This window comes from Myotis nattereri (genome assembly GCF_964212035.1).
Source record: "Myotis nattereri genome assembly, chromosome: 6".
Lineage (NCBI taxonomy): Eukaryota > Metazoa > Chordata > Mammalia > Chiroptera > Vespertilionidae > Myotis > Myotis nattereri.
Genome location: NC_138081.1, coordinates 71424896 through 71452022, shown reverse-complemented (window position 1 = coordinate 71452022; position 27127 = coordinate 71424896). Strand labels below are relative to the sequence as shown.

Below are 27127 nucleotides of genomic sequence, written 5' to 3'. Positions count from 1 at the left end.
TTAAATCTTATTATAGAGCAAATAAACATGGTGCAGGGGACCCAACTATAATGCAGCCACAAAGAATAAAACCAGCATCCACTTTAAGAGTTTTCCTTGTTGTTTCAGATATACATTCTGCATAATTTTACTGTAGGAGGGGAGAAGGAACAGGAGAGTCATACCGAAAACTTATCTGCATTAGCATAGTGCTTTCCGGTTTTACAAAACATTTTCACTTGCACCATCCCATTTGCCCCTTGAATCCATGAAACTGCTGAGGCTACTATAATGGAGTCTGCTCTCTTTGGCATAGCACCAATGAGCTACAGCTTCCTCTCTGTTCTTCACTTCTAACTTTATTTCCTTTAGTGGTCCACTGAGAATACCAGTACAAATATTTCTGTGCCGGTCATAATCAAGTAAGAGTGCTACCAAAGCAACCTGAGTGAGGCTCAGATGGTGAAAAGAGAGGATCTTTGTTGTATATTCTGTCAAAGGAAAAAGCAATCTAAAAGAGATATGTTTAAATCTATGGCTCTTCTAAATGTACTCAAATAATCTTCAATTTCTTTATTGCCAAAATCAGCTGAAAGTGTCCCAAGGGAAATGACATTGTACTATATACACATCTAATGAGGGGGGGGGGGAGGGGCACTTATTTTAAAGGAAAATTCTTAGGCAACAATTATAAAAGCATCGGTCAGTGATTAATTAGCTTGATGACTCGGCTTAACGTAAACATGTAAACAGTGTATGTTCCAATTTAGAATAATTTCTAAGTTTACTATGAACAACTAAAAAATATTTTCATCTATGAAATCCTTTTTCTGTCAAGTCTTTGATATAAGAAACCTTAGCAGACCTCCCAGTGAACTTTGGCATTTTGGCTGTGTGGCCCAAAGAACAATCGACCATTACAAAGCCTATTCATGAGGCAACCAGAGACCTTATCACAAGGATGACTGCCTGGCTGATGCTGCTCTTCTGTATCATCCTCGGGAGTACATAAAACACACAAGATCCACGTTACTAAATGATGTCATGAGCTCTAAACAGTCTAAACTGTAACTTGAAAGATTACAAATGCAAACGAAAACACCTATCTACTTAAAAGGCTGGATTAACTTGTTTGGTTTCAATTTCCTAAGCCTATCTCCAGCTAAAAACCAAAAATGTCGAAAAAACAGTAAAAATCCATCTATAATTTGAGGATAGTCCATCCAAAGGCAAGGACCATAGTACTGTTCTCAAATTTACAAAACCATTAGCATTTTTAAAAACTAGATTCACTACCTGAATCACAACGGTTAAATCATAAACAATGCAACAATGTGCATGTAATGGCTCTGTCTCAAAGTGTACACCAGCGCGATGTCGGTGCTTTGCGCTGAACATGCACATCTTTCTTTCCACAGCCAAGTAAAAGGTGACAGTTAGAAGGAGGGTTTAACAAGAGGTTTCCAGCCAGGGCTTTGTGAAAAGAGAAACTGTACATTCTATCAAGGTGACTAAAAGTCTACTCAGGCCCTCTGCAGTCAGCATTATTCAGCACTATTCGCTCGATTTCAGGAGCCTGCCAATGCTTTTGGCCCACCTGACCGGGTGTTCTCTCTATTATGCAAGCGATGTGGTCTCCCCAAGGCCAGTGATCGCCGGGCATTCCTGTCTGCCTGTTCAGCACAGAGGCGTCCCTGGCACGCTGGGAAAGTGAGCCATTGCAAAGGAAGTGCAATCTCCTCGGCGTCCCCGCCCAGGGCTCCGGGCCCCGCCGACCCACAGCGAGCAGCCCGCGAGGCGCCCCGAAACTAGGTCTGGGGCAGCGCCTCGGCGGCCTCCTAGAGAAGCAAGCCCCACTTTCTCCGAGCAGGAGGGGGAGGCGGAGAGCATTTCCTGTTGTGCAGCTGAACTGAGCGGAGACGTCATTGCATTCAAATTCCCTCGGGTGTCAGCGGACCGGGGCCAAAGTTCAGGCCCTTCCAGGGCGGGCCAAGCGCAGCAGCGGGCGAGGGCAGGGCGGTCAGGGCTCCCGGCTCCTGGAAGGAGTCCCAGAGCCTGGTGCCCGCACAGCGCGGCGCAGGGACTCGGCCGAGCTGCGGGGGGAGCCCCTTTTCCTCCCAGAATGAACCAAGCCGGGCGACTGCTGTGGGCTGGCCTCTCCGTCCCGCCTGCTTCCCAGGGTGAAGGCATGTGTTTCCAGGGGTCTGGAGGAAGCACTTTCCTTGCGCAAGCTTCTTCGCCTAATTTTTAAAGTAGGTGACTCTTTTTCCCACCAGGATTGTTTTTACATAATCAAAAGTGAAAATCTTTTCAGTGTTGTTGCAATTATGTCTCTTCGATTTCTGTCTCCTATTGTGGATTCCTCTTAACTGTCCGATAAAGAGGAAAAAGAAGGTATCTGTGCTGCATAGCTTCCCTGAGGCCAAAGGCAAGGAGACTCCCTTACACATCTCTGAAGCATATGTTTTCATTATTCAAACACCCATTACACAACCTAGAATGCCCTTTTACTTATGAAGTCCTTAATTTATCATATCTCAAATGTCTAATATAAAAAGGAAGTCTCTTAAAAACCTTTCAATCTTGTACTTACTCATTCTAATAGCACACAAAACTTTTGGCCAGAATGTTTTAAAATGGAAATTACCCAGTCTTATAAAAATAATGGTGATTGTTAAAATTTCCTTTATCCAAAATTCCCAGCCTTTCCTTTAGTTTCAAACCATAAAGCAGATTATAACCATATGTAACTTGAGAGAAGGTGGTTTCAGGTTCAGAAGGGTTAAAAATAAGACCATAAGGTATTGTATAACCATTTTTAGATTAAAAACTGAAAGATATAATGTGAAAATGACCCTGTCAATTAAAAAACAAACTATAGATTCTGTTTTTCTCAAGGTGAATCAATGTTACAGATGTTATATTGTGCCAACATCTCTAACATTTGCACTAAACAATGTTTCACATCATTACATGGAATTAAAATATTTAGAGTTTCACACAATGTAAACTACAGACTTTGGGTGGTAATGATATGTCAACATAGATTCATCAGTTGTAATAGATGTATCACTTTGGTACAAAACTTTGAAATTGGGGGATAATGGGGAGGGAGGATATGGGGAATCTCTGTTCCACTTAGTTTTGCTGTGAACCTAAAACTGCTCTAAAAAATAAATTCTATTTTAAAAAATGTATGTTTAGGGTGTTGTAAGTATCATGGTATTTAAATATGTACTGCACAATAACCTACAGATTTACAAGTAAATGATGAATCCTAAGAATTGACAAAGAAATAATCATTTTGATGCTTTCATGAAGTTCATCATGTGGGTCTATCCCTCCTTGATAAAGAAGTTAGTTTTTAAAAAATTATTGAAAAAATTATATTTTAAATGTACATAAAAGATATAACAATTTAATATTTGTTAGTTGTCCTATTTAGTCATTTACTACCTTAGGACAATATAAAGGTAACCTTGGCTTCCACTTAAAGTGATCCAAAGCCCCTGAGAACTTTTGTTGTCTTATTTTCTAAACATCTGAATAAAACATTTCAGTATTTTATCACACAATATCTTAAACCTGCATAGTTTATTATTATTTACCATTTGTTGTACATATTTTCCTATCCCCATTTTATCAAGAAACTGGCTCAGAACACAGGGCTAGCATAGATGTATGGATCTCAGAAGTGCCCCTTTAAATCTTGTTGAAAAGGAATGCCACACCCTTCCTCTTTCCATACTCCACAAACTCCAAACTAAAACCACACCCTCTGTACTTCCTAGGATGCTCTAGGCTAGCTTGGTAGCCAGTGCCTCTGCCTGTGAGTGCTGGGAGGGGCCTAAAAAAATCACATCCAACTGCTTTACCTGCCTAGTTTGAAGACAGCAATTATTAAACAACTTCTGTGAGCTTCTCAAACTACTATCAAAGGATTCTTGATTATAAAAGTGATACCTATGTGTCCAATCCTGGGAAACACTGCAGAGGTTGTGTCTTCAGCGCGATCTCATACCAACATTTTTCAGTGTCTTTTTTCCCTTCATATCAATCACCAATTTATCCATTAAATCTTTGCAGTGATTCCTGAGTTTTTTTATTAGAACATACTTATACCTACTCCTTTATATCATCTACCAATGGTATGTAACTAACACTCCACAAACTGCAAGTGACTGTCCAAATACTGTCTAAGCTCACTGAAGGTTTTATTCAAAGTTCATGTGTTCTGGTTTATACTTAATTGCTAGTGATGGCACTTGGAAAGGACAAAAGAGGGATGACTAAATATTATCCTATTTTATAATCCTAATTTCAAACTAAATGAAATCAGTATTACCATAAATTTAGTACAGACTGAGATATAGACACCAGTACAATAGCAATGAAATAAATCAACTTGTGAATAAATACATAATTGAAAATATAAACTATAATAATAAACTATGAACTCTTCATGTTCCTGGTGCTATTTTCAAATGCATCTCTGTTTTATCATGAAAGAGAACAAATAAACTGTGAGGATAAAAGGATGCTTTGCAAGGTAACGTGTTTTTACACTCTTTAGAAACTGCCAGAAAAAAAAAAAACACACATTTTTTTAAATGTTCCAATTTTATGCTTTCAAGAACATTATGAGAATACACAATTCCAACGCAGGAAAATATACTCATTTCATCCAATGGAAAAAGATTGAGACTTGACATTTCCCAACTTAACTCTTTAAAAAACTCATTATTTAATTCAGGATTGGTCTCATTTACATGTGTAGTTATGACATGAAAGTAGTGGTTTGCGGCAGTAATGATTTGGGTCTCCATGTTCCTGAGATCCCGGTTCTCTACGACAGAGCCTCCACAGGCTCTTGGATGCTGAATAGTCTTTGATATAACTTGTCTGTGAGAGGCTGACTGCTCTCACAAGCTGACATCGCTGAAAATATTCAGAAGGGCATACTAAGTTCTTATTCTTCTCTCATGATATCCAATATTGAGAAGTCTTCTTCTCAAATGAGCATTCACCAATCATGTGTTGTTTTTCCAGAAAACTGGCTCCCAAGAAATGCAAGGACAAAACCATCGGGACGCTCCGCTCTTCTTGCCTAGGTCTATTTCCATTACACACTGTAGGACGGCAGTGCTTCAAGAAGCCAGTTCTCTCTGAAATCAGAGCCCAGCTCGAAGTTAACTGTATGCCGCAGAGTCAGATGAAGATTATGGCTCACTGAGTGAACAGGAATGGGCAGGCATGAAGACAGAAGTGTATTATACAGACACACACATGCACACACATGAATGAAGAAGCCTTTTATGAAAAACCCATCTACCTACATGCTTCACAATCATGGGTTCCAGTAAGACCCTTCAGCATTTTCAAGCCCCATGATTTTTTTTCTTACAAACTGCCCCCAAAATGACAACCTTCTCTTTATTAAAGGGCCCTTAGCACAAATTACTAGTTCTTGATCCCTTCAAAGCTGGGTAACTATACAAAGTACAGCACCTGTCTCTAAGACAGTCCCCAGACCTATAGGGGGTTCCAACACTGTCCATTCCCTCCTTCAGACAATAACAAGAAGAGGTATCATTACCTCATACCTTTCAGGCTCTTGGTAAAAGCCATTATGTTCTTCAAATGGAAATATATATGTAGTACTTCCTTTTGTCAGCCTCCATCTATATTTAATATTTCAGAATAGACCCTCAATAAAGTCTAAATAATAGTAAATGCTCAGATGACCTATAATCAACTGTTATTGAAACATCAGTGTTCCCACATGCATTATAGTGTAATTAAAAATTAATGAACTGTATGTTATTTTATTACAATAAACTATTTTCTATTCTCTCCTAGTCCCTCACAAAGTTCTGTGTATTTCTCCAGAGACTAAAAGAATAACTAAATCTAAAATAAGTTACTTTCCACAGTGGTTAAAGGTTCCAAAATCAAAGTACTCATTGAGGAAATGATAACTTTTGTTTTGGAAACATACAGTAATTAACATTGTTATTGTCTAATGTATTGACTGCTTCTGCATATAGATACACTTGTACTATGAAATATTTGTCCATTTAGGTATTCACCATCTCTACTATTAATTATTTGGATTAATAAGCAATCTATGTAGATAAATTAAAAGAAGAGAGCTTTCTCATAGATAGTAAAGATAGTCAACCCAAAGTAAGAATATTTTTTCAAAATTATTAAGATGCAATAAAACTAATTGTATATGTAAGGTACTTTATAGGTGACAATCTTATAAGTAACACACCTACATAGAAGTATTTCCCAACATTCTATATAACCATTTTTTTTAAATATGTTTTTATTGATTTTAGAGAGAGAGAGAGAGAGAAACATTTATGTGAGAGAGAAGCATCAATTGGTTACCTTCCACATATGCCCCAACTGGGATCAAACCCACAACCTGGGTATGTGCCCTGACCAGGAATCGAATCTACGATCTTTCAGTGCACAGGACAATGCTCAACCAACTAAGCCACACAGGCCAGGGCTGTGTCTCCCTTGTTAATTACTATAAATTGAAGAAAAGGTTATTTTATTTTATACTAAAATGGCAACCGTTTGAACTAACCTTGGTGTCAGTATGGCATGTCATTTATATGGCCAAAGAGTAGTAATAGAAAAGGTACTAATAACTTACACAGGTGTGAATATAGCAACATGTCCATCAGCAATGTATTTACTTTACCTTTATGATTAGTAAGTGTCCTTGAAATTGCTGGGCTTCTGGGACAAAGAGTAATAATAATATCTAATTCAAAGCCAATATGTCTTAAATGCAAAACACACATAATTCATACTCTTTATAAATGAAATAGAATTTCTGCATAGAAATTTTCACATATATTTTATTTCATTTAAATGTGTTTGTAAAGTTATGCAACTGCCGAAATCAGGGACCAAATTTTCAATGTGTTATAGTACGTGTGCCCACCCACCATTCGTTCTTATTTTTGGTACAAACTCTAAGCTGGAATACAAGCCTTTACCCAACATATTCCAAACATTCTAACTTTTTTACCACTATTCATTTGATATGCATTTTATGCTGCCCTTAAATCAGATGTTCCTCTGAAAACACACTTGATACTTTCCCACATTGGTGCCCATCAAAATCAAGGCCTATCTGAAGCATCCTTTTCTCCCATGAAACCTCTTGGGAATCTCATGGGCCAGGGATAATTTTATACCTTAACACTTCATATATGCCTCTCTTTTGGTAGTTAAACTGCTTCTTTTAATTATAGCTCCCTTAGCAAAGTTATTTCCCATAATATAATAGATTATAAAGTTTTGATGATGAAAACAGTGAAACACTCTTCTTTGTATCTTACATTCTATTTCTATATCTACTGTATTTTATATTCCCATGCACCTTACACATGCCAGAACCTCAATAATTACATTTATGAAAATAGATTTGTATTACATTAGTATACATTCCAACTCTGTAAAAGTCTTAGCAAGCATGTCTAGTAGGCCTTTTCCATAAAATGTTTCTAAACCAGTTGGCAAGAGGCTACATTCTGAAGAGTAACTGGAGACAAGCAATTTATTTTTCGGGATTCATAACAAACATAGCCTGGAGTACATTTCAGACATGAACAGCCTGATCCCTGAAGAAATTAATAAAATAAAAATGAAAACTACACTATAAAAGGTCTTTTTTAAGGAACCAGTAATATTTAGTCTGGATAAAAGAATACTTCGGGTGAACACAATCACGAGCTTTAAATAACTGTAGGATCGTCATTCAAGTCAATGAGTAAACTTGTTCTGGATGGCTGCAGAGGGTCAACTGCTGATAAACTGAAGCGTCTAAGAGAGCAACAGGCCTCCCTAAGAAAGGAAGAGGTATTTTAGCAGAGATTGAATGCCAGCAGTCCTTGGTGATTTGTTCTGAGTGATTTCTCCTTGCTCGGTTAGGGATTAAATGATGCCTCCAATGGTTTTATCTAAACCTGAAATTCTAGGAAAGACATAACAGTGAAAGTGTCCTGTCACCATTTGACATATCAATACATCAGATTCTATACCTAAGCAAGTTAATCAGCATAATTTAAATTGGACCCTTTAAGAGATGCCCTAAATAAGTCACCACTGCAGACTACAAATGGTATCACAGTGGTAGGAACAAGTAAAACTTCTCCCAAATGCTAAATGGATAGTGCAGATGCAGCCTGCTCAAAACCAAGGTCTGACCCACCTGGAAAAAAGCATGTGGAAAGGTTATATTGACTAAGGAAGCAGGCCATTTGCATATTCCTCATTTTCTCCCAAAAGTCTGTATTTCTCCCAACATAGACCTCAGAATCCCACTTCTATACCCTTTCCTTCTCCCTACTTCCTTTTTTTAGAAATACTTGCACGTCAGACATAAAAACAGTAGTTTGATTTATACAACTGTGTATTATAAAAATTTCTTATGAAATTTAAACCAAAACCAATTGCCTTCAAGTTGATCACAAATGTTGGGTATAGTGTTAGGCACTGCTTGCTCTTACAGCCATCAGAAGGGTTAATATAATCATAGCAGACATCAAAACCAGGGCAAATTTGTTATTAATTTCAAAATGTCCTCTGATTCTCATTGCTCCCATCCTATATAACCCATAAGGATATATATATTTTAAAAAAGACTACTTATCAGGACATTTTTCCTCAAATATAAATTGTTGGGATTATTAGCTAAAATGCTAAATTTTTCAGATCAGCTAGTATTATCCATGATAATTATTTTCAGACATTAGGTTTAACATTAGCAAACTCCTACCAAACATGGCCAACAATCAACCAATGACTGAACAAATTTGGAGTTTGTCCATTAGAAAATCTAACCTCCACACTTAGCATCCAATTATTTGCTATATTCCATACTGCCAGGTGATTTATTTTAAAAGGTCATTTTGAATATCTTCAGCCACTTAGCCCTTTTAAAAAGCTACATTTGATTATATCTGGGCACCAAGTCCTTCACGAATATTCTGAGGTCATTGTACAAGTAAACAGGTGACAAATTCAAAAACAAATGTTTTTGGATTCCTTTTCTTTTGCTTGAATATGAGTATAACTATCTCAAAATGCTGTTACACATGTGCATTAGTGACCTACACAAAATGTGAATGCATCAGAGGATATTACAACAAGCCATGGAGCTGCTGACTACTATCTTTCTGAAAACAATTACGTACGCCTGCAATAAGTTGCATCAATAGCAGTCAATTATCGCAAGAACACTCTACTAACCCTTGTCACAAATGTATTGCTGTGTATCACATTTATTTTCACCTGAATTATTCTCAAAACTCAGTGTTGCTTCATATCCTAAAAATAGCCACTCCAATTCTCTTGTGTGTTACCCTGCTCTGTTCCCAGGAGGTAGGACAGTGCTATAAACAATGCTTCATTTTTACAGACAAAGAAATAATGAAATATAACAGAGGTACAGCCACTTTGCCTGAATCCTTTTGAAAATCAATAATGAGGCAAGCAATAAATTACTGGGGTCAAGTTTTACTGTCAGCTGTCTGGTGGCCTCTGCAGCCCTGATGTGACCCCTAATGAGCACATCCTCACAACAAGGACAAAAAAGACATGTGAAATCCTCATTTTCTCCCCAAAGTCTGTATTCCTCCCAACATAAACTTTGACACATAGCAAACAAACTGAATGACAAGAAAATGCACTGAATGTTTATTACCCTGGATTTTTCCCTTGCTTAGAGAAATAGAGATTATTCAAAATGTGAGCACCAGGAGAAGAAGAAATGGATAATTTGAAGCTGAACTTTCCATGACCTGTCCACAAAGTGTTGGGTCAGCCATCAGCATTGTCCCATAGGGCACTGCTGAGTTACAAAGACAGATTTCCTCACTGAAGGAAAATGATTCACACCCAAGCCTTCACTCCTCCATTTTTCTTTACCTTCACAACCAAGGATATGTAATGGAAGAAAGGAATATACATTCCCTTTTTCTGCTGAATTTATCCAACCAGGCCCACCAAGAAACAACTCTTCCTCAACCCCACAGTGACCCACTTCACACAGCTTTCCTTCTCGGAACACCCTGAACAAATATGGCCAGAGAAGACTGTCCTACATGGAAGAATCCCAGTTCAACTACAGACTTCCCTACCCAACTGCAGGAAAAAATTACCTCAAGATGGTCCCATCTGTTCACATGTTAGAAAATTCAAGGGGAAGTGCAGAGCCCAGGGTGACTTTGACTATGACTGTCAGAGCGTTTGTGACTGCTGGATGGGTAGGTAGGACAGTTGCTTCTTGGACAACTTCTTATAAAGTTGAAGAAACTCATAAGAGTAAGCAGACTGGTGGACTATAGCTATAGGAGTGAAGACTAGCCAAGACTTCTTCCCTCACTAGGTTCTGACGACCACCCCTCCATCTTACAGTGAGTCAAATTTTTCTTACTAGACTGTTAGCTGCTTGAGAATTATGACTTTAAACATTCGCCAAATGTCTATCGCATGCCTACTGCATACCATGCACATTGTTTACATGTTTGTGAATCCACTAGAAATTTTAGAACAAAAATTATCAGTAAAAAAATGAAAAATTCATTTAAATAAGATTAACAATATACAAGCCAATATAAGCGGTGGCAATCGCCTCGCTTTAACAAGCTTATAAATTCATTTTACAATAGAATGCATCATTTGTAAATCATGTTTTCTCCCTTAAAAAACAATAATCAGGACCCAATTCTACAGGTTATGAAAATCCATAATCCTGAACCATAAGGGAATTTAAAACAAAACAAAACAAAAAAACCCACGATGCTACAATATTGAGATCTGTCAAAACAGCACCTCTTTGAAAACTCCCTTACTAGGAAAATATATAGATATAATAAATGAAATATTTCCATCAGTGATTTAGTAAGTCTTGCAGTGCTTCTTCAACTGCTATCTGGCTTGAGAGACCCAATATAAAATTAGATTCCTAAAAACACTGGAAAGTAGTAAAAGGACCGAATTTGGCGTAAAAAGTTAGCCTAACAGAATGTAAATGCCATGAGGGCCCAGGTTTTTTGTGTTTGTTTGTTTTTGCTATTTTGTTCACTGACAAGCCTCTAGTGTCTAGAATAGCACCTTTTCCAGCGCAGGTGCTTAATAGTAAATCTTGATTTAGTTAGTAATTTAAAAAAATCAGCAGTCCCATGAAATGCTCCAGTTGTGTCTCCTAAGCACACCCAAGGTCCCACAAGAAGACACTGGTTAGCCTGCTCTGGCGATTGATATAGTTCAAGTTGGGTAATTCAGGCCCCAAAGACTAATTTTTAGACCAAAAACTCCAGAAGGATGACTCCCAGAGAATCAGAGAATATAGTTCACTTAACTACTATAGCACTGGTTGAGCTCAATAAGAAATACCCCAAACTTTAACTGATATTTCCATTTGTTAACTGTTGCAAAAATGTGCATTCTGATATCATTTCTTAATCCATTTCAATCAATAGATTAATAGGCCATTTGAAAATGTGTACAATAATTTGAATTCTTTTATGTTTTTCTTTTGGTCTAATCCCTTCTCAATAATAACCACAGCTGCCAGATATTATACATATACTATGTGCTCATTAAGATTTGTACACACATTTGCATAAAAATGTTGAAGTGATCCTTAAACAGATATTATCATCCTCACTTTGTAATCTCCAGTGGTTAAGTGACTTTCCTAAATTCACCTCGCTGATGGTAGACTTGGAATTCACCCTGTTCTGTCTTACTTCAAATCTAGGCTCTTAGCCCCTAGGTTACCTGTATGAGTCACCAGCAGATGTGCATCAACTACTGGGGGAAAATATTGTGCAAAGTGATGAAAATGGTTAACAATATAATCTTGATGTTTAACATTTGCTTAAGCTGCATGGAATGGTGGAAAAATGAAATGGTTTGAGAGCCGAATAGTCCTGAGTTCTAGTCCTGCTTCACTACTGACTATCAGAGTATCCCTGCAAAAACCGTTTAACCTTTCTGAATCTTGATTCCCTTACATGTAAACATGAAAATAATAATACCAAATATTCTTGGGGGTTGTTACTGAGAGTTCCTGCTATGAAACCTGGCACAGAGTAAGTGTTCCTTAAGCCTAAATTCCCTTCCCTCTAACGGATTTGCTAAATTGGCACTGTGCTGATTTTTTTAAGTGTTTAGTTCATCCTTGTAATACCATAATTACTGAATATAATGACACTGCATTCTCTAGAACTACAAAGTAGAATTTATAAACTGATAGGATATGAGTTGGAAGAGGCTTTAGAGGCCATCTGTTCCAATCTTTTCCATTTCCAAATGAAGTCCAGAGTGTTTAAAAGACATGCTTCCAAGTTTTTACAGAAAGCTCAATGCAAAGACACACCAGACCTTATGTCCCTCCACCCCAATTCCCACTCTATCCCCAGTTTTTGCCTCACATTACACAGGCATGGAAATGCCTGTAATTTTCAGACAATTAAGCAGTATAAAATAACCTCAGTTTAATTGCATCCAATTAACAAGCCAAATTAGTGTTTCATATGTACACTATTAAATGAGTTGTCTGGCTTCCAAAAGAAATAAAACACTGTTTCAAATGAATCTAGCATTTCAGTGAGCAAAGCTACTTACAATTTAAATTACCTTTCCTATAATCTTCTTTATATGGAGTTAGACCTAATTTTAAAATAAATACTTTCTGCACTATCAGGATGCGAATTCAGGCTATATTTCAAGTATCAAAATTTTCTTTCTCACAGAACACATACGATTTTCTAAGATTAGTATATATGGGTATGCAGTTGTGCATGCCTACCCACATATGCATACTACAGATCACTAACAAAATACAAATGAGGGTCTGTCTTTATCTATTGCCTGGTTTCAAAAGTCCCACCTTTTTATTGGGCTTCTGAAATCAAATGAATCTGCCACAGTGTAAATAATAACAGCTTCCCTGAAATACTGCTTTTTTTTTTTTTCAGAGAAAATCAAACAATTAAATAAATCTTTGTTAAAAAAAAAAAAAAGCATTCCTTTTCATTACATTGCACTACACTATGTGTCCAGTATTGTCGTGATTTAGGTAAAAATGGACATCAGTTAAAAAGTGGTATTCTAATGAAGCATGAAATGAATCATCTATGCGTTCCTTAAAATATTTATACCAAAAAAATACAAATAGCTTATAACCTTAAAAATAACCATCTTTATAAGCTGGTGTTTGATGATCAATTTACTATTAATATTTATAAATATTGTCTGGAGTAAGAAGTTTTATAGTAGGTTAAAATAATGATTCAGTACTGTACTTAAAATGTACTGCAAATTGACAATCTATCATACTTACTTGACCATGTTTAGCAAAACATTTTTATCACTTTTGTTATTTATTATTTTTAAGATGTCTGTTCTTAAGATGGAAGAACTCAAATTGTCATACAATAATGTCAACCTTTATTATTTCTCTTTAGGGCATTATAGCAATGTAACTGCCTCCTTGCTGCCAGTATACCCATCCTATATATGCTTATAATCTTCCTAAACACACACATGACCACACCACTCCTCTGTTCAAAAACTTTAAGTGATGCCAGCTTTCTCACACAATCGGGAACCAATGTACCTTTGCAGGTACTCCTCTCTCCTGGTACTTTAACTATGCCCTACCCTTCCCTCTTAGTAGAATTTGTTGGAATTCTACTCAACCCTCAAGGCTCCCAGTCAAAAAATCACTTCTTCCCACAAAAGCCCTCTAGTCTTTCTGGCTGGAAGAAAACATGCTCATTCATACTCTACTTTCACTTGTAAGTTTTAAAGTAGCCACATGTCTTCTCTAGATTGTGAAATTCTTAGAGTCAAAGATCACCATCCTTTTACCTCTCAGTTACTCATTCTGAGCCCCGAGTCTGACTCCAGAGCCCAAGGTTGGAACTCCTACCTAAGCTGATTCCTTTTGCCATCTAAAGTGAGTTTTATACATTATATAAATTTTAAAACAGGGAACAAATGAATTAAATGACACAGCTGACAAAATGGAACATGAGTCCAAAAGTACATAAAGGAATAACTTATTTTTCTGTTCTTTTTCTTCATATTCTTTTGTTATTCCTCTAATCATATGGAGAGTTAAGAAATAAGATCTAAACTTTTCCAAAGGTCCTGATATTTGCAGTCCTGTAGAGAAATTATCTGAGGAATTGAATGTTTCACTAGCTGTTTATAAACATATAGATCCAGCTCATGCAGGGCTTCAAAGATTAATCAGTTACTTCCCTCAACGACTTGTAAGGACTTCTCAATTGTTAATTATTCATTAATTAAATCAATGGTGCTGGCCAATTAACTGGAGCCTCAAATAAGTGGTTTTTTTTTAATGTAAATGATTTATTCTTTAAAAACTTATCTGCAAATAATTATAGCTAGCCAATCCCTCCAACTGAAGTCAGCAACTGAATTGTAACAAATTTCCACCAGGCTGGGGACCATTGATCAGAAAGAAATATGATGAGACGTGTTATATACAACAGCCTACTCAAACTTCTAGTCCCTGCCTCCCAAATCGCCCTCCAATGATCAGTCTCTAACCACTAACATGGCCAAAGCAGGGTCATCATACATCCTGATATGCCAAGGACAGCCCCCACCCCATTTATGCCAGGTTAGATAATCATTCTAGTGATCAACCTTCCCACATGGTCTGGCCTCACCTTGCATCACCTCTCTTCTTAGCTGTGCTCCAGCATCACTGGCTTGCTATCAACTCCTCAAAACACTGTACATCCCCCAACCTGAGGTCATTTACATTATTCCTTCTTGATACAATGCTCTTCCCCTCTTCACACCTACCTTTTTCTACTTGACTCTTATCTTTCAGTCTCATCCCAAACATCACCTCCTCAGAGAGGTGGCTTGTTCAGCTGCAAGACAGGGAGGGATATACCCCTTGTTACACACTTCTTTATATTTCTTCCATAGCACTCATAGTAAATGGGCATTACATATATTGGTCCACCATATTATTAATATTTGTCAACCTCACTAGATTAGAAGTTACTTTTCTAACCTAGATCATTATATTCTTGGTGTCTCATACAAAGCCTGACCCATAGTAAATACTTGTGGAATGAATAGATGAAAAATTGTATTGCCCAATGATGGCTGAGGCACTGTCATAGTACTCTGAAGACTGGATTAAGATTACACATGAGTTAAAAGTCAAAAATGCTGGTTGGCCCTGAGTACCTCCTAACTTACATCCAACCACCTGGTGACTCAGAAGTGGTAGGACTAACCCCACCTGCTTCCTACCTACATTCATCTTTAGGCACACAAACATCATTTTCATCTCTCCAAAGCACTTTCTTCAAATAGGCCTAAATAGGCCTAAATATGACTGACTAATTAATCTTCAAATTTTAAACTGCTAGGAAATCTAAAGTTATAAATACTTGTAGAATAGATCACATAATAGTTAATAACAAATGATTTGTGACACATTTATCAAGCAGTTCAGATTCTACTCCAAATGCAGTCATGAAGACAGGATAGCCCTATGTCTCTCTTCATGTTAGTTCCATGGTCCACCTCAGAGAAGCCAAAGACTGCACAGACCAAGTAAGCTATGATATCCCCTTGCACATGAGGACTTGGGAGTTGTGTCACAATAATAGATAAAGTGCTAAAACGTTTTTCCAAATTTCTCAGAGCCATCTCACAGCTACAAAATCTGATTTATAACCTCCTTTTTGTTAGCATTGCCATAAATAGCACATAGTAAGCAATACTTTTGATTGTGATCAAGTATCAGGAACCAACAGAAAAGTATATCACTTATACAATTTCCTTTAAATACATTCTTCTTTCCATAAAGTTTTCCCATTTTCTCTCAATCCTCTGTATTTATCCATAGCTTCAAACACTGAGGAGCCTCATTAGAACATTCACTAAAGTTTTACTCAAGATTAATTAAGTCTCTGCCTGCATGGTTATAGTCAACCCATACATACTGGATGGTTGGACAGTTCTTGAAACCTGAAGTCCGCTGAGTTGAGTTAGCAAACTTCCTCTGGTCCTTTTTAAATATCACTTAAAAAGTTGAAATACTTACATACCAGTATTAGCCAAAAGATGGATTCACAAAGAATTCATTAAAGAATGTGAATCCATTAACTGGAAGTACATCATTTAAATTGTGAAATATTTCTCCACCTACAGGACTACTGCATACACCAACAGAGAGTTCTGCTGATGCTGACTATGAATCAAAATGTGAAAACAATGTTTATTTTTAAGAGACTTAGGTGATTAGCGGCCTGCCTGATCAACAATCATCCATCCAGTAGATTTCAGCCACTTTTCCCTTATTATAATAGTTACCACATCAAGTATTAAATTATTCCACATCCTAATAGATAACACTTTCACTCATGCCAAATAACATTTTCAATAGGTCTTTAAAACTACTTTTCCTATGTTGAAGCTTTCCGGTTAACTTCAACTAATAATTGATAACTCAAAAATCTAAAACCAACACAAATAGAGTACTTGTTATTTGTTAATGCTGCTATTAAAATAAGTCCTACTTTTTTTAAAAAAATAGGCAACTTCTTAAAGATTTTTCATTTTAAATTGAAGAAGCATAAAAGTTTCAACCTGGTTTTCTGAATCATGACAAAGTGCCAAAGGCTCAAGCAGACACATGTACCATTATTCCACAAGGAACGCCTGCATACATGTTGTCTCTGTTTTGTTGTCATAGTAACAAGAACATTTGTAAACACATCCCAGGTAAAAGGAACCTGATCAATCAAAACATTCTGCTGGCTAATCTTTCATTGTAGTTAAACAGCATGATTTTATTACATAATAATATACACATAGTAAATCCCTTTAAGTTCCATGTTTAATAGAAATATAGAAATATTTTATCTACTTTAATGGTATTTTTCCAAAGTCCTCCATAAGGATCTAACCATTTAAGAATCAGTTACATTTTAAATTTGTAATATCATTAATATACTTACATTCCTAAAATTGTCCCTGAATCAATTTCACATCAATTTAATCATAAATATCCTCATATGAATATATGTAGTCTTTAACAAAGCCAAACACATAAAATAAAGTCACCATAACAGGAATATTTATGCCAATAAGCAAATTTTGTTTTATACCTGACCTATTTTCAAAGCAAGAAACACGGACCATTTTCAAAAGGTTCACCATTGTAATATAACATTTTTCTACACATAAGAAATATACTGAATATTTCAAACCTAGTGGTGAAAAAGGATTATGACACTTGAAGCACACTACCAGTATTAAGTGGATGCTGGCAAATCCTTTTCATCTTAAAATAAAAATGGACCATTCTCATCATGACTCCCTAGTGTCCCACAGAAATTCTGTCTTAATAATGAAAACGATATCGATTTTACTCATGTGGAAGGCATTTCTGTCTTGATAAATTATTTGATCTATATCCTAAAAATCAAACCAAATCTACCCATTACACAATCTACTTAGTTAAAATTTTGCTTTGGCAGTCTTATAAAGTGAAAAAGTGCAAGACATTTAAATTATAATATGTATGCAATATATGTAAAGTATATATTATTTTTATCTATGTAATATAATATATATGCAAATATTTCAAATAATTTGCTTTGCTCAAGGACAAACATCACCAAACATTACTATATCACTGGAGGAAATGTTTCTAATAAAGTTAAATGGTCCTTTTCTATGAGACTAGATCATTGTAAATTTCATTAAAATTGATCTTATTAATATTTCAAGTAATTTCTGGGCTTGATTATGCACTACAAAGAAAAACTGTACTGAAGAGGAAAGTCAATAGCCTTTGACTAGAGCTCAGAGCATGCTTTGAAAAAAACAAAGCAAAACCGACAGTTCTCTTGTGAATTACCGAGGTCTAGCCTTTGGGGGTAGGAAAGAGTACCAATATTTATTTGGAGGTAAACTGAGTTATTTTTAAAATGGAAAAAAAAAAAAGGAAGGAGAAAAAATCAGTTCAGATTTTCCATTCTAAATGTAAGTACCGGAAACAAGCCTTTTTATGTTCATTTTAGGCCTAAGTAACCGTGCAGAGAATAAGGCTTTCACAATGTCAGTTGCACACACTGCTTCCTGTGCGAATTCTAAGCCATTACAGGTGTCCTAAAGGCCTCCGGTGAAACCTATTATCAGGGGATTCCTCTGGTCCCCCGAAAGCTATCCTACTGCCCTCCACCCGGCAGGTATTATTGCTCATCTCCTACAACTCTCTTTATTAAGGACCCTCTTCGTTTCTCTGCGCCGCCTGGGTTAAAGTGCCCAGCTGCCCTCAGCAGAGCAGGTAAAAGCTTTCTCATTAGACAGGACTAGTTCCTGCAGTCCTTTTTAGTTGGATGCTTTCAAGTCAGAGAGAGGAGCCACTTGAAGAAAACCCTCCTTCCCTGCTTTTCCCCACTGGGAGCCACGTCCCCGAAGGACAACACCTAGGGGTCTCTTCCTGACCTTCGATCCCCTCATCCCATTTGCTTGGAGGGCTGGGGTCTCGTTTTCTGCTGTCCTCCGCGGCACTGGGTGTTATGTAAGAGGGACAGGACGCGGAGGCACATGCGTATAGAGCGCACCGATCTGCGATAACAGCTGGGGTGGCAGCGCCGATCTGGAGTCTCCCCCACCAAATACCACAGGCACCATCCACACCCTTCTCCCCTTCCCACCCACCCACCCAGCCACCCCCACGGCAATGTTTTCCTGTCTCACCCCTTCCAGTACCAGACGCACAGAATGGAAAGGCGGGAGGAGGGGTGAAGGGAGGTGAAAGAGGAGGAGAGGCAGCAGCAGCACATCTGCTTTGATAGCAGCCGGCAGAGCCGCCGCGGCAGAGCCCCTCGTTAACCCCCTTCCTGTGGCTGCACCACGTCATGGAACATTCCCGGAACGGGCCAACGTTCCACCCACTTCAGGGAACAGACATAAAGGCGCAGACCCAGCTCCCCACCGTGCACAGCCCCAACACACATGTCCCTGCCCGGCCCCCGGACAGGCGCACAGACCAACACGCATGCAAACCGCCCCCACCGGGCTCCACGCGTCCCCTGTCAGCCCGCGCCGCCGGGAACCGCGCCACGGCCGGTGCACCCGCAAGGCGAGGGCGCCTCCGCCTGAACCTTCCATAGAGACAGTCCCCTCCTTCCTCGCTTCCTTCCTTCGCTCCTTCCTTCCTTCCTCGCTGGGCAGGAGAAAGGAGTCACTGAAATGCCGACAGCCGGCGCCTCCGCTGCGCTCCCTCGGCCGCAGGCCGGCGGCCCGGCCCTCGCGCCGCCCGCCCCCTCCCCGCGCGGCTCGGCCGCGGCCCCCTCCCCCGCTACCTGGTGACGGGGCCAGCGGCGCGGCAGCCGCAGCGGTGGCCCGGCGGTGCGCGCCGGTGCACGTCCCTCATTAGTAACCAGGCACATTCCTGCCTCCAGCGCTCGCGCGCGGCCCCCTCCCCCCCAGGACATTACGCAAAGCAGCCTCCCCTCATCTGCATAGGTCCGCGGCCAGGGTATTCCCCGCACTTCCCCACGCGCCGGACCCCCCTCCCGAGGTCTCCCCCATCCCTGCCCCCTCCGACCCTCACCCCCGGGAAACCGGGAAGCGCCGCGGACGCGCCGGGAGGGGCGATGGAGCCCGGCGGAGGCTATTTCGGTGTAAAGTGAAACAAGCTCCCCCGCGCTACCGGAGGCAGGAAAAACACAGCGCCCGGGCCACTTACCGAGCCGTGGAACCTACATTTCTGCCGCTCTGTTCTCCCAAAGGTCCAGTCCGCCCTCCACGCGCCCCCAGGCGGCACCCAGCGCCCCAAAGTCCAGATGCGTAGGGATATTGTCAACGAGCCAGGAGACCCTTCAAGTTGCTCCGGGGTCCTGAGAGTCTCGGCGTCCAACGCGCAACTTGGCCGAGACTTGTGCCACCGTCCGCGGAGACGTGGTGGTGGAGACCCTCCTCGGGTGGGAGAGACAGCGCGCCCGGCTCCCGCTCGCCGGCTCTCCACCCCCTCACCTCCAGCCCGCCCCCCGCCGGCCGCCCGCCTCCGGGCCGCGAGCCCCTCGGACGGCTGTCAAACCTCGGCTGCCGCCGGGTGACAGGGGCGGGAGGAGGGCGCGACGCGGCGCCCAGAGCCCGAGCGGTCGAGGGGGATCCTCGCAGCAGTAGCAGCAGCGGCGGCGGCGGCGGCGGCGGCCGCTCACCTGGAAAGTCACCGCTGAGTAGGAGAAGGAGGAGGAGGACGGAGAGAAGGAGGAAGAGGAGGGAGAGGAGGAGGGGGAGGAAACCCCCCTGGTGCCCTTGTTCTTGCTGCCGCGGCGGCCGCTCCTCGCCGAGGCTGAGCGTGTCTGGTAGGGGGTGTCTGGTAGCATTTCCTTAAGGACAGAGGGAGGGCGGGCGCGGAGGGAGGGGAGAGATCCCGACCGCCTGCCCGGGCTCCTCTTGCCTTTATTTATTTTTCTGACACTGTACGGAGATGGGCCCGGGGCAGGGGCCGCCGGGCTCCGGAGGGAGCCGCGAGGACGGGCCGCAGCCGTCTGCCCGTGGGAGCCGCAGCGGCCGCCTCCCCTCCCGGTCTGTGGACGCACCGGGTTATTCCTGGCAGCGCCTCCCCGAACAGAAGTTACTAGGAGGAGTGCGCGGCGAGGGCGCGCGGGGGGAGAAGCGGACGCGGGGAGGGAGGAAGGGAAGAGGGAGAGACTCAGCCAGCGACGTCATCGGATCCCCCTGCGCGTCCCAGGGAGGGAGGCTGAACCAGAAAAACCAGTCTGGAGCGAGCTCGGGAGAGAGGGATGTGCCGGGCGCCGGGCGCCGGGGGAGGGAGGCGGCCGGGAGCGCTGGGCCGGGCCCCGCCGCGGCCGCCCGGGCGGGAAGATCGCGGCTGCGCTCCCGCTGGCCGGGATCCGGGAACTCCCTGGAGAGCGGGTCTCTACTTGTCATGCAAAAACACTTGGGTGTCTCTAGGAGCCTGAGAATTTCCTTTCGGGTTCTGGAAACCTCCTCCTCCCCCCTCCCCCATCTTCCCCGTTTCCCATAGAATCGTTCCCTGTCTTGATAACAAGCGGAATTACATAATAATTAGTATTGCCATTATTACTTGGTCCGTGTACCTCGGATCCTTTGCCTCTCCCTCGTCCCCGCCTCTACTCGCGATCCAGTTATCAGTCAAGATAAACACAATCAGGTAGCTCCTGGCTGCGTTTCTGGAGCTTGGCAAAGTGTTGGGCGCTTTCCGTGCCCCTGCGGAAGCATGAACTTTTCACGCGCTCAAAAGGCCCCGATTGCCTTCCCTGGGGTCACTCACCAGGGCGCCCTGGGCGCACCCAGCTCGGGAACCGCCGCTCCACCTCGCCGGGATATTCAAATCATTTGGGGCTGTGGCGACAGGAGCCGGTGCGGGTGTCCCGGTGGGCCGTGCCGGGACCCGGGCGAGCCGCCGCCTCCAGCCGGCGCGCTCCTCTCCTCGGAAGGGAAGCGAGTGAAATCACACCCAGCGCCCGGGGACCAGGGCCGAGGAGTGGGGGAATCCCAGGCGAGTGGAGACCGGAGCTCTGGGCTTCCTCCCCGGCCGGGCGACACCCGGGGGACACCGGGGCTCCCTCCAGCCGTTTAACCCGACTGGTGTGGACTCGTGTGAACCCTCGGGGGGAGGTTCCCAGGAGGCCGCAGCGGCCGAAGAGCTGCAGAGCGGCAGCCAGGCCGGGCTGGCGCCGGGAGCGCCTCCTCGGGGTGGTCTTCCCGCCGGGCGGGAGCCGCCCGCCACCCTTCCCGGGAGTCCGAGCCGCTTGCCAAGGGGAGCGGAACCCAGTGCCCCCGGGCGCCGCGGCCCGGGCGGCCCTACCCACCCCAGGCCTCGCCGCCGCCCTGCCAGGGGCGGAGTAAACAAGAGACGCAAGATTTGACCTGGCGCGACCCGGATTTCTGGCCGGGGTTCCCCCTGAGCAGGTGACTCTGTGGGAGGGGTGGAAATTCGCCTCTGGAATTCCGGGCCAAAGACGTTAGCTGTGCTTCTGCTCTTAGGGCAGGTATTTCACCAACCCCGGAATTTTTCGCGTCTCAAGTTTCAGATTTCGCGGAAAGGAACCAAATGTCAAGGCATATCAAATAGTCCCTTCCTTTTTCATTAAAAAACAAACAAAACACGAATGCATTAAAAGGGAAGGCAGCCTCTTTAATGACTGCGAGGCTAGCACTGCTAGTTTCGTTTTTGTTTTTCATTTAGACCTACAATCAGTGTATTTCTGAGGACCCTATCCAAAGGCGACATTGCCCTGAAGGATGACTCTGCAAAATAAAGCAGTTGGTACGTTTTTTATGATTTTTTTTTTCCAAAGGAGAAACATCTGAATGATTTGAAGTAAGTTTCACTGTGGCCTTTCAGGTTGATCTCATTTAAATTCAGAGCCTATTTCCACTTAACCAGCCTTTTCTTTCATTAAGTTCTTTACTATTCAGCCCTTCTTAACTTGATGCACTTAATAAAAACTCCCCCAATCATCACCTTCTCTTAAATGTATGCCTTAGCATTTTTAAACACCCATTTAAATGCAAAACGTAATTTTCAACATGTTTATTTCACTTCCAAACCCACCTGCTATGTACGACCAGAGTCCATTTTATTTAATTGGCTAATAGAGAAGATTAAGCAGGTTCTTTAAGAACCCAATATCCCTTCAGCACACACAACAGCAGCTGCCCAAGCTCCCAGAAACTAAGCAAAGGAAGTAGCCAGCAGCACTTTGCTTCGCTAAAATGAACGTTAGTTGGAATCTTAATTGCCTCTTTGAAATATTAGATAAAGTGGCATAGTGTGAATATTAGAATACTCATTTAATTGGACAGCTAAAATATTTTTTTAAAAAGCAAATATACATCAATTTTGATTACCTGATCCTACCCCCAAAGAGGAACCCCCCCCCAAAGATATTCTTTAGTCAAAGTTGGATTCTCCTTACCGTGTTCCAACATCATCAAGCTCTAAAGAAGATAACTGAAGTGAGTTGAAGCAGAAGTAAAAATATTTGTAAGTATGTATAAACTAGGTGACATTTCCTCTGCTGGGTGGAATTGCTATATTTAAGTAAATGCATTCCTCTCACCTGCCCCTAATGTTGCAACATGTCTGTCCAACCGCTTACTTGTAAGTGTAATAGATTAACAAAAGAACTCCTCTTCCCAGAAATCCTCAGAAGACAAAACTAGCATCGGTAAACCCTGCACTAAGCCCAAGGAAGCTCTAAGGAAAGCAAGGCTGGGTGGGTGGAGCTGGTTCCTCCTAGGCAACCATAGGGTATATCAACAACAGTGTAGCCACTTATTTTTATTACTCATCTTTCTTATCACTTCTCATTCCAGAGGAAAGAATCATCTAATAATCTTGATTCTGAGGTATTAAGAGAGTCACATAATTTCCACGTGGCATTTTCACAGTCAGAAATCACTTCAAACTGAAAGCACTTTCATTCACAAGATATGTATTGAGTGCCTGCTATGTGCTAAAGATACTCAGGATACCTCAGTGAACAAATCCTTGATTCCTGGACCTGGCATTCGAGGGGGTGGGGGGAGGGAGTGTGGTGGTAGAGCAGGAACAGGATAGAAAATAAACATAAGACAAACAGTATAGAACTTTGGAAAGTAAAAAGCGTTACGGGAGGGGGACATAAAATAGGGTAAAGGATGTCTGTGGGGTGGGGTGTTGTGTTACTGTATTAAATACAGAGGCCAGAATAGGACGGGTCAGGAAGTGACATTTCTGCCGAGGCTTGAAGGGAATGCTTCAGCAGTGGAGATAATCTGGAGTAAAGAGCTTTGCAGGTGGAGGAAACAGCCAAGATAAAGCTCTAAGACCAGAGCAGGCCTGGCATGTTTGTGGACCTCAGGGGGAATAGTACAGCTAGAACAGAATGTGACAGCCAGTGAGCAGAACCACCCAGGCCTCCCTGAGGACTTTCCCCGCTCAGGAAAAAGCTTGATAATGGGCAGGTTTATGACCCTTGCCACCCAGTTCCTCTGCATCTGAATCTTTGTGGGCCCAGGAATCTGCATTTTAACAGATATTGCAGTTGATTCTTAAGCAATCTAAAGCTCAAAATCGACTGCCACTGAGCATGCAGGCTGATACTCCTGGCAGGAGAACTGGGTGTCAGGAGACAGGTACATAACGCTGCTAGAACCAGGCACATCTGTGTTCCCAATAGCACTCTTTCAGTTTCAAATTTAAATCCTCAACGCAAACTAACTCTAAAGGGACTTCATTGACTCACTCAACTAGAAGTCAAGGGCTAAATATCAACTCAGCTGGATCCTGGGCTCAAATGATGTAACCCTGATTCAGTCTTCCTCTCTCAGCTCTTCTTATCTTTCTGTTTCATTTGCTCTTCAGACAACCTTTCTTCAGGGTGGTGGCAGAAGTCCTAGATTATCTTTTTTTTTTTTTTTTTAATTTAGCAACTCCAATGGGAAATGGTCTTTTTCCCAGATAGCTCAAGCAGCCTTAGTCCTGTCCTTGCACATGAAACAATCATGGGGATTGGGTGATGGGGTGATCTGATTGGTCAGACATAGATCTGGAGTGAAGGATGGGCCTCATGGGTTCCCCCAAAAAAAGAAGAGGAGCTGTCAGAAGGTATAAGGGGGTGTACACTCTATCCCTTAAGTTTTGGCCTTGGTTTCTAAATTTTTAAAATTAAGGAGTTGGTTAAGATGATGTGCCTGATTCATTATGGCTGAAAACTCTTTATAAATCTCTGTAATAAATCCCTTCACAAAACTGTGCTAAATAAATTAACTGGCATGCCATACCCACAAATAAACTTAAAGTACTATATATAAAATATTAAAGGGGTTACCTGCTGGGGGGTTCTGATGAATAAATGGAATATATAGCCTTGGGTCTTAATAAAGAGGGATAATTTAGAACTTCTGATGGAGCTCCCACTTCCTATTCATCTGCTTTAATTGGCATATAGAGGAAAATTAAGCAGTGTCATGATTTTGTGGTAAAGAATACATAGGTCTCCAAAAAGCAGGTGAGGAAAAGAATTTGAAGGAAAATCTGCCTGTCTATTAAGTTGTTATTAGGATATAAGCCAAGCATTAAAATGTAGACCAGGTTCTTTATCCCACTGTAACCTCCTTTAATTGAGGAGTCGAGGGAGGGGTGGTAATTAAGGACCAATCAGCCAATCAAGGTGACATCTGTTAGAATTGAAGAATGAAGCTCTCATCCTCCTGGCTTCCACAGGGTGGGCGGAGCTCAAAGACATCCAACCAACCACATACTACCTCTTACTCCAGAGCTTCTGTAGGTATATTCTAAGGATCACCTGTAGCAATGTCTCTTGAAAAAAATTAAAAATTTTAAAAATTAGCCCAGCTGGTGTTGTTCAGTGGATGAGCATCAACCTATGAACCAGGAGTAGGGACAAAGGCATCCTGGCACACACAATTAGGAATGCACAGGGGACAGAAAGGTGAGGGAGAGGGTAGTGGGTGGGGATTAACGGTGCAAACAAACTTTTATGATTTTCTGATTTAGCTTTTTAGGTTTCCTGGACTAGCCATGTCCACAGTTTATGGAAAGAAACTGTACATTTCAGCAATCCAAGCTGCTAGTAAAACTAGCTTCTTACATTCTAGAGAGCACTCAAGAAGTGCCCACTTCCTAGGTCTTTATCCTAAGGAAGACTAATTCACTGGTGTCTCATGGAAAACCTTCTTAGAGTAAAGAACAAAAATCAGATTAGGAAACAGCAGTAGTAGGAATAAGACTCTGTTCAAGATTACTGAAGCCTGAACTGACCCCCTTAGGTATAGGGGAACATGGGCTTACAATAGCATCCTTACAATTTAACTGCATCACATTAGCCCTCCACCATCCTATTCTCTTCCACCATCATCCCCTAACTCCAAAATGGATACTAGTAGAAATTTGTCCACTTACTAGTAACAGTCACTGCTTGCGGTTAAGCCTTTGATTTATATTTCAATAGATCTTCCATTGCAATCCAAATACAAGTAGTGAGTTCTTAATATCCTAAACTCTTAATAAGTCATTAGCTTCTTATGAGAGATTAATTTATTAGATTTCTTTTCAGAGTGACAACTAGCTTAGGACTCAAACTGATTTATCTTGACAAAGAATAGGATGAGGATGATAAGGAGCTTGGGAGGGAGTGAGACAGAGAGGTCCAAAGCTTGGGTTACACTAGAGATCTAAGAATTGGACACAACTGAAGGGGAAAGGGTGTGGAAATATGAAGTAAGAGACAGACAAAGCAGAAGCAAGGTTTTTCACCAACTGAGGATGCCTCTGCTCAGGGCCTGTGGAGAGGGCATATAATGATCTAGGCTTCTTAGGCCATCATCCGAGATGGGTGGCTCTGTGAGCCCAGAATACAGGTCCAAGCTCTGACCTTGAACTAATAAGAGACTTACCTCTTCATTTTGGGCCTTGATTCCCTCATCCAAACTACAGTGGGGTTTCCTGATAGCCAAAGACTGAAAACTAAATTCCTTACAATCTAGCAGAGTCACAAAAAAAGGAAGGTCAGAAAAAAGTGAGCAGAAAGGAGAAAAATGGGGTAGAAAGTTTATCAGGGCCCTCACTTTCTTCCCAAGCTCTTGTAGTGGTTTCTTAGGGCAAAACTTCAATTTCCAGTTTTAAAGAATTTGATGTGGAAGGGTAGATAAATAATGAATAAGAATGAGGTGATAGAGTGCCTTTTAAATTTGACATGCTATATGCTCAGAAACAAGAAGAGTTGTTTATCATTATCAGACTTCTTGGGGGAAAATGTAGTTTTCTTTAATTTAGCCAATGAATTCTTTTATCGCTACTGTGTACTTTTAGGATTTCTGAGAACAGTGACTTGACCCACTCACAATCTATAGCTTTAAACCTTGAGTTAGAGAGCAGAGTGGTGCAGTGGAAGCGTGCTGGGCCCATAAACCTTGAGTTAAGAGGAGAGAAAAAAAAAAAAGCACAAAGTCAAATAGTTGTCACAAAGCTTGTGCAGTGATTCAGGCCCTTAGGCAGAAAGTTTATGTAAAATCAGGTCGCAAGTTAAAAGCATTA

At 41.5% G+C, this 27127-nt stretch overlaps 1 protein-coding gene across 1 annotated transcript in view; it reads right to left on the bottom strand.

Moving 5' to 3' along the window:
• The window catches only part of HIVEP2 (HIVEP zinc finger 2), a 181597-nt gene extending 160978 nt beyond the window's left edge, over positions 1–20619 (bottom strand). Inside the window, exon 1 of the mRNA XM_081094204.1 lies at positions 19778–20619. The gene's annotated coding sequence lies outside the window, so the exon portion shown is untranslated. The remainder of the gene's footprint in view (positions 1–19777) is intronic.
• Positions 20620–27127: the final 6508 nt, after the last annotated feature.